Source organism: Amphiura filiformis, unplaced genomic scaffold, assembly GCF_039555335.1.
Source record: "Amphiura filiformis unplaced genomic scaffold, Afil_fr2py scaffold_150, whole genome shotgun sequence".
Lineage (NCBI taxonomy): Eukaryota > Metazoa > Echinodermata > Ophiuroidea > Amphilepidida > Amphiuridae > Amphiura > Amphiura filiformis.
The window spans coordinates 974-15,499 of NW_027305614.1; the positions used below are offsets into that span (position 1 = coordinate 974).

The window sequence follows — 14,526 nt, forward strand, 5'->3', positions numbered from 1 at the left end:
CATCAAATTTGATATGATTGCCTTATCATTTAAAAAATAGGGTCTTGTCAAAAATGAATAGATTCTTATCAAAATTGACCAAAAAATTAAATTTGAATAGTTTGTCTTATCATAACAAAACCTTTTCAAATTGATACGTTTTCTCTGCTGAACTATATATTGACCCAATGAGCTTACAACATAAATAACAAATATTCAACCGTGTTTCCTTTCAAACAACAATTATAGTTTTCGCAGGTAATGGAATAAGATAGAATAATTGTATACGCAACCCATGGATGTCGACATAACAAAACCACCAAGTGACGGATCACTACACACAAATGGATATACATACTATTATTATCAAAGTTATTGATAATATTTACATGGCAAAATAATAGTGGAGATTCTGATTTTTATGTTATCAAGAACTTATTAATCATACCTTTAAAAAGGCATTGAAGTCACCACCGAACTTGAGGTAAACCAAAGTTTAGTATGACACCGCACAGGGTCGATAGCCTCGTACCATACTCGCTTACTTACAGGATAATACTACTTTCGATTCAAGCAATTCTGCACTATACACAACTCAATCTTAATCCTTTAGTTGGAGCTAACTGGCTATAAAATTCCAATTTTGATATTAATTAGCCAATTGCTTGAGAGCCATAAACATGCATTTTTATGTTGTTTTATGTATTCCGTGACAATCAACCATATATGCAGAATGTCTAATATGAGTCCAACTTTATAACAAAAATTCACATTAAACAGCTAGATTAAGACTAATATCTTAACCTATATATAAAATTCGGAATGCTTAGACAGCAAAGTCAATCATTGTATAAGATAAAATTGCATTTGTTGGCCCTTATTTCCAATTTTTTTTCAAATATTAAAATTTGCCAAATACTAAAATGTGACTTATATTACCAGTTATGATAAGTATTTATTACAGTCTTACAGAGGCGAAAAATGTACAAGCTTTATAAACGATATTGATCGTTGATCGTTTGATTTTGCTAGTTTATACACAAAATAGTTAGTACAGAAAACCTGTAATAATACCATTAAATGCCTTCTTTTAACCGATCCCATATACTAATATATTTCATTATTTATCCATCCCTCCTGATCTGAGTCTGTACTACTTTTATTTTTGGCGTACAAATCATTCTCCTCCCATCCTTCACTGTTGTCGCCAACATTCAAGACAATTTTAACCGAAGATGACCCGATATCATGTAAAGATTGGCTGGATCCAACTCCAACTTCGCTATATCCTTCGATATCGCCTGTGGCAATGGTTACTTGAGTGGTTTTCTGTTGTGGTGACTGATCATCTATTTCACTGTACTCGACAGTACCCTGTTTCATGATAGGTCCTCTGGTAGATACAGCAACATTTTGATTATCATCGACATGTGAGTAGGGGTGAGCATCATTAGTACTTTCGGAATTATGTAGGTTCTTTCCTGCATGCGTAGGTGTCCCAGAGTCACGTTGGGCAGCTTCTTTCCCGTCGGGTGAACGTCCAACGAGACTGTTTCCATGAGCCACTTTATCGATATATCTTTATGTAAAATTACAACGAATAAAAAGCAAACCATTTAATTATTTTTCATATACATATAGGGCCTACTGCAAAAAGTTGTTGTATGGCTTGTACCATGCTAGTGATGATATTACAAGGACAGTTTTGCAGTACGATACTATAAAACGTTGTATGGAATTTCCAAAATACGGGTATGATTTCTTCTAAAACAATCACCTACATGCAAATTGTGGACGTAACCACTTCCTAAATCCTGACTTTCTCGAGCTATTTTTAAAAGTGGTCTCTTTCTTAATTTGCATTTCTAATGTGGACCTTCTGGAGAATATTTTTTTTCCGAATAAAAATGATATTTTTGCCGATTGGAGTGCGTCTCACTTTTGACTACGGGCCTTGAAAATAAGAGAATATGAAGTTTTAACTCATCGTAAGTATTTAAAAAAAGGTTCAAGGGAATGAAATAAATAAAGCTCGTCAATGTTATCATTATGTTACAGATCGATAGTCTGAACGGTCATCAGTACGAAAACCCAATAACTTGGTTATAAACCCTAACCCAAAACTTCCCCCTAACCGTAACCCAAAACCTAACCATAACTCTAGTGTCCTAACACTTTATACCCTAACCCTGACCTAACCCTAATGCTAACTCTAATGCTACTAATTCCAACCTTAACCCTAATTTATCCTTAACCTTAACATAAAATGCACTAAAACCTAACTTTACCCCTTGGACTAAATGGGCTGTTCCCCATCATTGTGCTGATGATACTTACTTCTTTCGATGCCAAAAGATTATGCCGATTATGCAGATAAACAGGACAAATATTCCACAAATAACTCCGACAACTATTCCTAAAATGATAAAGAATACGAATTTTACATCAGATGCACTATTGTCATGATTGTGAATTAGAGAATAAACGACAGGAATTTTTGTTTTTACTATCCTCTACCGTGTGATAGACGACAGGCAGGTCCGATATTTTGAGTATTGGATGCCGGCGCATTATTCTCATTCTTAGTCAGTTAACGCGGCTGTATACTATAGACATTGTTTCTTTCGCGAAATTGAGTTTTTTTTTGATATGTTCATACTTTGTTATGTTTTTTATAAATACAAGGAATGAAAATCCAGATTCGTAAACTCCAACTGCAATATTTTAAGGATTTTATTTCACTATTCCACTCGTGTTTGAAATTGAAAAAGAAAGTAAATCTTTGTTGTACCAGCCAGGGTACACTCGCGCAACAACGCATCGCGTTGCGTATCGCGCAATTTGTTAACGCACAAATACGCTACGCATACGCGACGCTTATCTGCATGCGCGGCGCATCAATATGGAAACACCACGGAAGCACTGATTTCACAAAAACCTAGTGGTCAAATGGCTCCGTTTTAGCTGATAAAATGTGGGTTTTTTCAAGTTCTTTCCCCCGATTTAAATATCAAGTTATGAATGGATTTCGTTCACACTTCTCAAGGGGCCATGTATTTACCCGATGTTCATGTAATGTAAGGTAGAAAACGAGAAATGCCGCATTCTCCTGTGAGCTCCGATCCAAGTGCAAAATGTGACCACTTTAAACTTCAACGGCCATTATTTCAATGTTCATTTTCTCGGTAAAATGACGATTTAGGTACACGATAACTCAATAAATACAGCATCTATAGGTAAGCAAATATGATCATCGTATGAAGCATGATCGACTCAAGAAACGGTTTTCCCATTTTGTTTATATTTTGGTCTATTTCCGATTTTAGACATCATTTTGTGCAAATAGGCGTTTGTGAATTTTAAAAAGTTCATTTTGATGCCTTATATGGTCAATATCTCCAAAAATAAGGCCAATATCAAAAAATGGAGCCTCAAGATGGAGATAAAACCAAAATACAATATTTTGGAAAGAGTGTTTTTTTGTTATGATGTACCGAACAAATATTGCCAAAAACTCACTTTTTTGGGATTTTCTTCAAAACTGTTGTTTTTACACCAAATCTATATTTATATTAAGATTCATTGATGTCTTGCCTTTATAAAAATGTATACTTTTATATGTCTTGCGCGAATAATTACAAAGTTATTGTACTTTTACTACATGCATGTCTGAGAGTACACAGCTGCCTTAAATATTATTTTAATAACTGTAAACTATTTTTTTAAGCAAAAAGTTACTTTTGTGAGGACATCCCCGTTGTTTTAAATGAACGAAACCATCACAAACACACCACCTCAATGCCTTCGGCAAAATATTTCCCTAAGTTCAGGTGTGCCATTTGCGCATGCGCGAAAGTAGTTTGATTGACAGATTTCACCTCTGACCTCGATCAGCTGTTTTTGCGACAGTCATAACACTGACAGAAGTATCCAGTTGCGAAAATCGAATTATTTGCCTCATTTTAGCGACGTGCTTGGACTAGTTTGCAATAGTAATATTAGTATTCAATTCACTGAATATTTAGAGAAGCAAATGACATGATGGATAAGGACAGTTTAAGGCCACGGACATCGAATATACCGCACGAAAACTAGCTCGTTCACGTAGCGTTTTCGTTGTCCCACTGGCCTACTACACGTAGATTGCCTGGCGATCGGAGTGTTATCGTCAGAGCACCTCGGACTACACGAAAACATGACGAGATTTGTCCCATTCACCACTGCATCACACAGATCTGTTGTTCATGCACTGTCATGACTGTACATTCATGATCATTGCAATACAGTGTATGTCGTGTATGTGTATACCGTTCTCCTGGCTGAGTATGTTGGGTGTGTTGTTTGTACCTCGACTCTGCAAGGTGAGTTTCTTTTTATAACTCATTAATTTTTTTAATGCACAAGTAAAACTATTAACGACACAACATTAATTTTAACTGGCAGTGAGGATTCGCTATAGTATAGACGAATCCAACGAGCCAAGTCATGGTCAGGATTTGGTCGGCCATTAGGCCAAGTAAAATAAAAAACATGTTTCACGTCCGGTTTTCGAAAAAAAGGAGGAAGAGGGTCTTTTTATTTTCTATTTTTTATCACAAAATTGGTGTAAATAGCCATACTTAGAGCTCAGTGTTTTAGCGTATACAATAATGCCTGGAAAAAGGAGGAGAGTTACACCCCCTCAAATGATCACAAAACCTTCCTAACGTGTTTCTTGTATCCTAACAAGGCTATAGAAAGCATCCTAACTTCCTAGACATATATTTTGAAAAGTTATAACCAAATTTCAAAAAATAAAAATATATTTGAAGAAACCTCAAAAAGGAAGCGGAGGGGACGTGAAACATGTTTATTTTTTATTTGGCCTTATTAGGGTCCCTGCATGCACCAAACAGGTGTTGTGAGTGCCCAATTGGGTGGATTAAACCCGCTTAAAATTTGATGTGAGATTCTTTTGTGTTGTAAACTGTCATCATTCTTTTGTCTGCGTGTAACACGGGTGGTAGAATGCAGTTTAAAATATCCTTCAAGGGCGATTATCATTTCACATTTTAGGTGAGATAGTTTGGTCCCCGTCGCGCTATGGCCGCCATTAAGGTGCAGGAATGCGTGAAATTTGATTCGTCTAGATAGGAAAATATGATTTTGACTTCATCTTCAGTCTCAATCCCAACCCACAGCAAGTGAGCAAACATAAAGTCTTGATTTTTGCAGAGTATGTAGGCCTACTATATGTTTACAAAGCAATCGTGTAAAAACAGAATTTTGAAAAATATTCAGGGCTTTCCCTTAGCAAATGTTACAATGGCTTTAATTACAATGTCATACTGTATTGTCTTTCCAGAAACTGGCACACGAAAGGTCCATTCAGCAAGGCATATCTTCCAAAAATCTGAACTATAAACACACGCTGAAGCAAAGCACCTGCAACCTAACAGCACAGCTTTCCTTATTGAGGAGGATGTAAGTAATTTCATTTACAAAGTTGTAGCCAAGGGGGTGCAGCACACCACACAAAATGCCAATACCTTATTCCTATGTGTTCCTATATTTAATTCTCAGGCACGACAGGTATATATATGAAATGAAAGTGCCCCTCTGACAAAAAATAAAAGAGAAAATCAGAAGGGCAAAAGAAAAGAAAAGGGACAAGGAACCCTTTTCTACCGAAATTAACCTGATCATGACCGAAAATAGTGTAAAATACTGAAATTTTTAAGCGTATACGTCCCAATAAAGCCTTTTTAGAAGCTCAAAGACATACAACCTCTCTATGTATAATTGTATGATGCAACTTTTTTTGCAATGCAGAGTTTTTTGTGTACCACCTAAGTTTTATTTTGCCCTCCTTACTAAAAAAGATGGCTATGCCCATGAAACTATGCACGACTAGTAGACTTAGTAAATTACAGATTAGTGCTTTAAATCTGTCTCCGCTCTCACAGTTCATAAAAAAAATTAAAATTGCAAAATGATTGCAAGTGACTACTTTTGACTTTATGACCTTTGACCTCACACCTATTGAAATAGCATATCATGACTCTGCTACAATAATTTATCATTTTGGAAGGAAAATCTAAAAATTTAAAAAGATAGTACATTAAGGCTTTAAGGGAGTACTACACCCAGTGCTGTACGGTGCGACCATTTTAGGCGCATTGGCGACTAGATTTTTTCTGATGGCGACTAAATATTCAATCCCTGGTGCCAATGGCGACCAACTATTGAAGCTTTTAATCGCCAGCAAATGCAAAACATGTATGTAATGTAGCATTCAAGAGTATGAATGTATGCTATGAATATATGCATTTATCATGTCTCAATGGGGACTTCCTGGAAAACATATAGGCCTACACTGTACATGCTGTGTATAGTAAGAAGTATGTAGAGTTCAATGGGAATATGTAGATTGAGTACAGCAGCTATGAACATTCAACGCACATGGCTGTTCAGTTGGCACCACATATTTTTTAGCAAAATATGGGCGCCTAAATTTATAAAGTTAGGAGCCATTGGCTCCTCAATCAGGTTTTGCACCGTACAGCACTGACTACACCCCTGGCCAATTTTGTGCTTATTTTTGCATTTTTCGCAAAAATTATAGCACATTGGTGACAAGTAAGATATGTATAGGGGCAAGGACTCCCAACTACTGTACTGAAAATTCAGCAACTCAAAGCAAGTAGTTATTGATTTTTGATCAAATATTGGTTTTCCTCATTTTGACTGTAACTCCACAACTGTTGTCTGTGCTGATATAAAATTTCCAGTGCAGTAGTTGTAGTCCTTGCCCCTATAATATACATATCTTACTTGTCCCCAATGCCCTATAATTTTTGAGAAAAATGCACAAATAGGCACAAAATTGGGCAGGTGTAGTAATTCTATAAGGCACACAAACAGCCTAGATACCATAATCCTGATAATAATGTGTAATAATTAATCATTGGCTATTATTTTATTTTATTCCAATTTCCAGGTGCAGCAGTACTACTGAGGATACTGGTTTAAGTGAAAGACAAAGAGGATGATGGTTTGGAAGTCAACAGCTGGCATCTGTTATCTGTCGCATCACTCGCTAGCCGTACTATAGGGCTTTTTAAACACACTATATCCGAGAACTGCTAAAACCCACTAACCGCTCCACCCAAAAGGGTGAATTAGCAGTCTGGGTTTAGCAGTTCTCTGGATATAGCCAGGTTTTACGATATAGCATGGTTTTGGACCACCACAGTCAAAAGGCCGTAGTAGGGCTATCACTCGCATGCATTGAAAACTTTCCCAACATTATGTCAACAATTAAATTTTTTGAAGAAAATCTTTTCTGGAGGGTGAACATTTGATGAGAACTTAAAAATACTTGCATAGTAATTTATGTGGTGCATAAACTAACTAGTAAATGTTTGCTCCAATTATTAAAATAATAAGGACCTCAACAAATGACTCTGACATCATGTGATGTAATCGTAATGCATAGTTCCTTACAGGCTGTAAAAGTTGCATGGAATTATTGGAAATGTTCTAGGCACTTTTCTTTGGTTTGCCTCAAATTCAGCAGTGACGTCAATGTCTTTTCATGGCTGCGCCACACGAACCACCCTTTTTTTTTACACAATTAACTATACGCACACGATTCAATACGGCGCCCACTAAAATATGCACCTACGTCACTACTGAACTTGAGGGGAACCAATGTATAGCCAAGGTTCCCTAGTCCAAAAATACGGATCGCTAAAAAAAAAAAATAGGAAATGGTTCACAAGTCCAAAAATAAATAAGGTTTACAAGACCTTAGCAATGGAAAATCTGCAGCCATTAGGACTAGCGACCATTTTTTTCTTGGACTAGTGACATTTATGACTAGCGCGCCTTAGGATTAGCGGATGCAGGATAGAGTAATTGTAGACCAAATTGTTTAGTAGCTGCTACTGGTTTACCTTCATCCCGTAAATATGATGAGTATCCAGTCCACTAATCAAGGGTTTAGGACCAGAAGGCCTAACTGCAATAGCTGCCCATAGACATTTTGATAATTTATCTAAAATATGACACTTGGCAGCTATTGCAGATAAGGCCTCGTTAATGTCTGTTATTTATTAAAAATGTAGTTTACCCTACATGTAAACCCTTAAAATAAAAGAAGGTCCTACATGTAAACCCTTGACTTATAAATGCTTTTAAAGGAGTGTAAGTGTTCATAGTTTATTATTGGCAGACACTGTTTCTTTCATGAAAGCTGTGACTGTGCATCAATGCATTCACACCCAAAGCCTTCAGGAAAGACTAGCCGATGTCAGTCAATGCTACAATGTAGTCTTTTGTGAAGGCACCATATTAACACACAAGCTGGACTCGAATTTCAGTCAGGGCCATTGCCTGCAGTTTTTCAGTTTTGGCCTTTGTGCCCCTGATCTTTGTTAACTTCAAGGTGTTCTTCATTCCTCTTGACAAGTGGTGCCAAATGGCCTTGACAAAGGGTCCCCCAAATGAAGGTCTGAACAAAAGCCTTCTCAAAAGACTAGTGGCTGCCAATAGACTGTAAATAAATGGTCTTTTTTTTCTTTTTTTCTCATACTTCATTACTAAATGTATTTTTACACCTATTTCTCTGGTACATAATTATTAGAAAGACAAGAGTTCATGAAATAAACAAAAATGCATGGTGAATATGTAGCTTTGATCATTGTTTTAATTTATTTTGAGATCTGTAAGGAAGTGAAAAAATAAAAGCACTATTTTTTCATTAAAAAGTATGAAGAAGGAAGTCCAACAAACCAAAACAGTTGAACACACCTACTTAATAGATAATAAATGATGGGGATTTTTTACTACATGTATCCTCTATTGTGTGATGGAAGATATCCAATAAAAGTCTGCACAAAAAGTAACACAGCTGAAATATGCCTATAAGTTCAGAACTAGTAATCGTTTCCACAATATTTCTACATAGAAAGAAGGATGATTTATTTACGCTCATTTTGATACCCCATTTGTGAAATGTCGTTCAATACTGATAACACAGTACATAGTGCTTTTAAAGAAAAACCACAAATTTAGAAGTTGCCATTTACAGCAATCAATGGTTTCAATCAATGACTTCATATCAATACAAATAACCGCAACTTTCAATTCGGGTATTTTTCTTTAAAAACACTGCTGTGTTGTTATTATTGAACGAGATTGGACTAATGGGGTATCAAAATGCGCGTAAATAAATCATCCTTCTTTCTATGTTGAAATATTGTGAACACAATTATTAGTTCAAACGCTACAGGCATGTTTATAACAGCTGCGTTACTTTTTGTGCAGTCTTTATTTTTATAATACAATTCAGCATATTCCCTCTAAGTGATTGTGATCTGGGACAAATCCAAAATTGGATCTAATCAATTAGAAATATTCAATCTAGAATTCAATCTTATTTGATTTTTAATCTAAAAAACATTTGGATGGATTTTTAAAAATCTAATTTGAATACATCTAATTTTGATTTTAATCTAAGGGGTTAAAAATCAATCTAAGCAATTTTAATCCCATATATTAAAATTGAATTAGATTGAATTCTAATCTATTGGATTGAATATTTCTAATAGATCTTAATAAATTTTCACACATTCTGTTACACCTAATTTATGAGTCCCGACTTTCAACACAAGTATTGTTCTTCAATTAGTGAGATTGAAGTGCGTTTCTGAATCCGGTCATTATTTCAGTCCTTTTTTTATTTCATTTGTTCCATGACTTCCATCTGCCTCCGCTGCAAAATGTGACATGAAATGGCTCACAGTGGCATTGGTTAATGGTGTCTGGCAGTTGGTTGTTACTTGTACAGTGTAGCTCTGACCTTTTAGTAGGCCTGAAAAAGAAAAAGAGGATTTTAGAAAATTTGTCAGGGTAAAGCTGGGACAGTGGCACAATCCCCCATGGGGCTGTTACAGCAGCTTGGTTTGAAATCCTTGCCCACCCACTTCCCCCAAATGAGCACATGCATCTGTATTCCCCAGCACCCCCCTTGGCGGTGGTGGCAGATTTACCCCAGCTAGCTGTTCCCTTGATTGCAATGAAAGTGTAGTTTTGCCACTGGTGCCCCCAATCCCCCTCCACCATCGGTTGCACACCACAGGGTTCATTTATGTGCCATATTAGGGGCTGTGCAATAATTATCGGGGGTATATAAAATGTCCGAACGACCCACCAAAAATAGCTTGCCCCCCCCTCTCAGCCTGCAAAATAATCGCTTTCCTCCCTCTTTTGGCCTGCCAAAAATCTTTGCCCCCAACACATGCCAAATTTTTTGGGATCCCAATTTGCAAACCTTAAAAGGTCTAGATATGTTGCGAGCACAGCGAGCATGAAAATGTGCATATTTCAGCGTTTCCATACTGTTTTCCTAAGCCTTTTTAGAGCATTTTATTTAAAAGGCACCCCATGAATGTGTGCCAAAAATTGCTTGCCCCCCCCCTCGGATCGCTTGCTTGCCCCCCCAATTTTACCCTCCTTCCAGGGCTCATAATTATTGCACAGCTGAGCCCCTTATAGGTATAAGGGGCTATCATTTTCTTCAGAAGGGGGGTCATGAATATACTGGGGGTCATAGAATTTTAAGACCAAAAATAGGGGGTTATAATTTTTGTAGCAATCAAAATAGGGGGGTTATAGAATTATTAAGGGCTGGCGACTGGTGTAACTTTTCTTACACTTTTTTTGAACAAAATGTGCACACAATCTTTATACAATGCAAGATTTTTGCGCTCTCCGTGCGCCTTCTTTACGCTTATGGTCAAAAATTTTAACGCGTTTCGTGTACTCCGCTCTAAAATTTTGACAGAAGGGGGGTCCTAAAGTTTTTTGGCCCATGATAGGGGGGTCGTAAAATTTTAGCCCGCGATCCGCGATGGAGGGGGGTCATAAAAAATTGACTTCAGTCACCGACATATTCATGACCCCCTGCCGAAGAAAATTACATCCCCCTGAAAGGTGAATTCAGTCAAATTTTGCCATCAAACACTGCATCATTTTATATCAAATTAAACTCCTTGATTATAAAGAAAGCCAAAACTGAAAATCGTTTTGTCATAGCACTTTCCGTAGCAAAATTACATCTTGTCACAGATTGACTTTCATGATATCATCAAAAACATTCAGCCAACATTAGAAGCTTCAATTGGCAAAACAAATCAGGATCTAGGCTCATGATGGAATTTCCGGCTCATGACAGAGCAGCTTTTCTACGGTGCGGGAACTGCTATCAAAATCCCCCTAAAATTCCATGTGCGATTCTCTCACGACAAAAATAAATCATATATTTGGGTCAAGTGAAGTATTGACAACATATTCATATAGGTTTCCTTGACCGATCTTTTTCTTTACGAGGAAAATTTACAAAATATTGTTGTATTTTAGCCTAGTCGTAAGAGATTCCCATTGAGTTTACATGTACGAACCTGTTATTCCCACCTAGACCATGCCAAAAACATGCCCACATTTCAACTCGATTATCTACCAAACTGGTCATAGATCTCCAACAATTTTTGATATGACATAAATGAAAGTGTTACTTACCTAATGTATCCATTTTCAGTCGAGATCTATGACTGGAATTCCTGTAATTCGTTGCCAAATATTGGTATTTTCCTCATTTTGCACCACACAAACCAATGGAAAAAGTTACTTCCGGGTTGCCGAGAAGGCAGGGAAAGTAGGCGGGGCTTGTGAGAACAACTTCTAGAATCGTTTGAGTCGGGACGGTAGAAACACCGAGTGCATTAAAAGTAACGAACCCAATGTGGTGGTGTGCATCACAAACATCTAAGCCGCCGAATCGCGTTCTTAGTTCTCGCACGTGTATTACGCGACGCATTATTGCGCGATCATTGAGGAGCTACAAGTGTGCCGCCGTTGCGTGGCGGCGCGCGCCCTGACTAATATCACTATCAACTATTGTGAGATATTATACACCAGAAAACCAATCAAATTACGTGAATTCTTTACAAGACGCACCCATTGAATAAGAATATAAAATGAACGAAACTTCAACTTCACGTATTCTGTTGCGCGTACTGCTAGCGCATGCGAGTATTCCGCACTAGTCTACGCATGCAGCGCGATACATACGCGCAGCTCTACAAACGTGATATATACGCGTTATCAACACTCATGATAATGTGGGGCCGTCTAGACCCCAGAAAAACAAGTATAGACAGCACCCGAAATCACATTTACAAGGCAAATCAGTCAACTGCTATAGTGAGGTATTGAGATAACCACAACACAAAAAGAAAGTCAGCACTTATACATAACCCAAGCTCCAATTTGATTCCGCATTTGCTACCAAAAGCTATAAATTGACGTGACAAAGACTGATACCAGTATTTGAAATTTGGTACATTTTCAAAAGTTGCAAATCAAATCGAGCACGCAGTTTGATTTCTAGGCATGGCCAAGCTCGCTTGCCTGCGACGAACTCCTGTCGACTATCCCAAGTGTCCGATTTATTCAATTGTATTTGAAACTCATGTATTGTTACAATGATTTACTTCTGTATACATAGGCATTGGACAAGATGCGATCGAGATTAACTAGCGGTCGTTTTAGACTATGTCATAGTCATGCTCCGCAGTTCACCTCTACAGCTCTACGTGCTCCTTTTTTAATTTGCAACTTTTACGAATGCACCAAATTTCCTATATCGGTATCAATCTTGGTCAATTTAGAGCTTCAGGTAGCAAATGTGGTATCAAATTGTAGCTAACAAGTTTCTGCACACGATCTTATCGATCAAATTGTCACAAAATAAGCAGGTTTAGATTGATGACGGCTTACATAAGTGAGGACTTTCTATTTGTGTTATGTTTATTATAACGCGTTACCTGCAGTTGATTTCGACGAACTAGGCGGCGTTGGTGACGCTGATATCATGCAAACAAAACATAAAAATAATTATTAAAATCTGTTTTAAACAATTGCAATATTATAATTTGATATCACTAATGTATTGTTGACATTAAATTACCATTGCTAATACCGGGTGTCCCAAAAATAAGTTTCATGTAGATTTTTGAAAACATGTTTTTCGGTGCCTTTTCATGTCTATGTACCCCCACTAGTATCCCTGTGAATGTTAAGTTCACAACTTAGCCCGCTTTCCACGCGTTCCTGAGCAAGTTGCAAAGATTACATTTTGCAACATATGGTTCATTGCAACCGTACATTTGGTGGTGTATTTGAGTAGGCCCAGGTATAGCAGTATGCAGTATTTTATTCTGATGAACAGAAAATGAAATTTTAAATTTTAAAATACAGATTTTCAATATTTAATTTGTCAATGTTTTTCTTTTGTGCAATGTGTTTCTTTTCAACAATGAAAAAATAAAAGGAAAATAAAAAGTAATAAAGCAAACAAAGGTGTGCATTTGAATTTGCACATTGAATTATCGGACAACAATTTTCCAGCTTATCACTGGAAATATTTCGTCAAATATCAAGTTGTCTTATTTGAAAATGATTATGGCAGTGTACAACATCCATTGGAGGCAGCACATAAGCAACAAAGAGCTGTATGGAGACCTCCCAAGGTTCTCAGATAAGATCAGAGAAAGGAGAACACGCTTCGCTGGCCACTGCTTCAGGAGCTAGTGTGAACCTGTCGCCAATCTGATAAACTGGGCACCCAAACATGGAACAAGAAACCCTGGTAGACCACCCCTTACATATGTAGATGTACTCAAGCAACACACAGGACTGGAATCATCTGACTTGGGAACGGCGATGCAGGACAGGAGCGTATGGAGAGCTGTCGTAGTTCGGGAAAAACACCCGAAATAAGCAAGCAAGTAAGTAATTTGAGAAATAAAAAATTCGTCATATTAAATGGCTGGTTAAACGTACCATTTTTTACCCTAAAATGAGATTTGTCTCTAACTCTCTAACAACAGCTGGTAGATAGCGCAAATTATTCATTTTTTGAACTCCTTTTGGTCAGACGGATAATTTGGTGTATCTGTATACATATTGGAGCATTTTCACATTTTACCCCAGTGACCTCTAGAGGTCACTAGGGGTCAAATAATTTCTGTACTATGTGGACTGAGACAAAACGCATGGATTGCAGGATGTGACCAGGTCATCAGGAAGATCTCTAGTCGTCTTCAAGTATCACATGACCATGATAACACACATGACAATCTGATGGTATTAGACCAAGCCAGTTTGACACCGCATTTGCTACCAAAAGCCCTAAATTGGCAGAGATTGATACCAATATTTGAAATTTGAAGGCGTGTAAAATCTTAGGCGTCTAAGATTTCATTGGTCAATAATTGAATACGCCTAAGATGATTGGTTGTTTGGGATTTCTGGTCCTGTGATTCGTTGATTTAAGTATACCGCGAAATTCTTAGACGCCTAAGATTGCATCTTTTAAAGGTTTCCGCCATCTATAATAATTAGGGGCTTGACGAACCCGGTGTCCCAAAAAGGTTTTATGTAGATTTTTGAAAACAAAATTAATGTTTTTTTGCGTGCCTTTTCATGACATAATGTATGTAC

At 37.2% G+C, this 14,526-nt stretch overlaps 1 long non-coding RNA gene across 1 annotated transcript; it reads left to right on the forward strand.

Moving 5' to 3' along the window:
• The first annotated feature begins 3,767 nt into the window (after positions 1-3,767).
• LOC140145147 (uncharacterized) lies at positions 3,768-6,984 on the forward strand. Its single transcript, XR_011857994.1, has 3 exons — positions 3,768-4,340; positions 5,324-5,442; positions 6,959-6,984. It is a non-coding gene; the product is annotated as an uncharacterized lncRNA (long non-coding RNA).
• Positions 6,985-14,526: the final 7,542 nt, after the last annotated feature.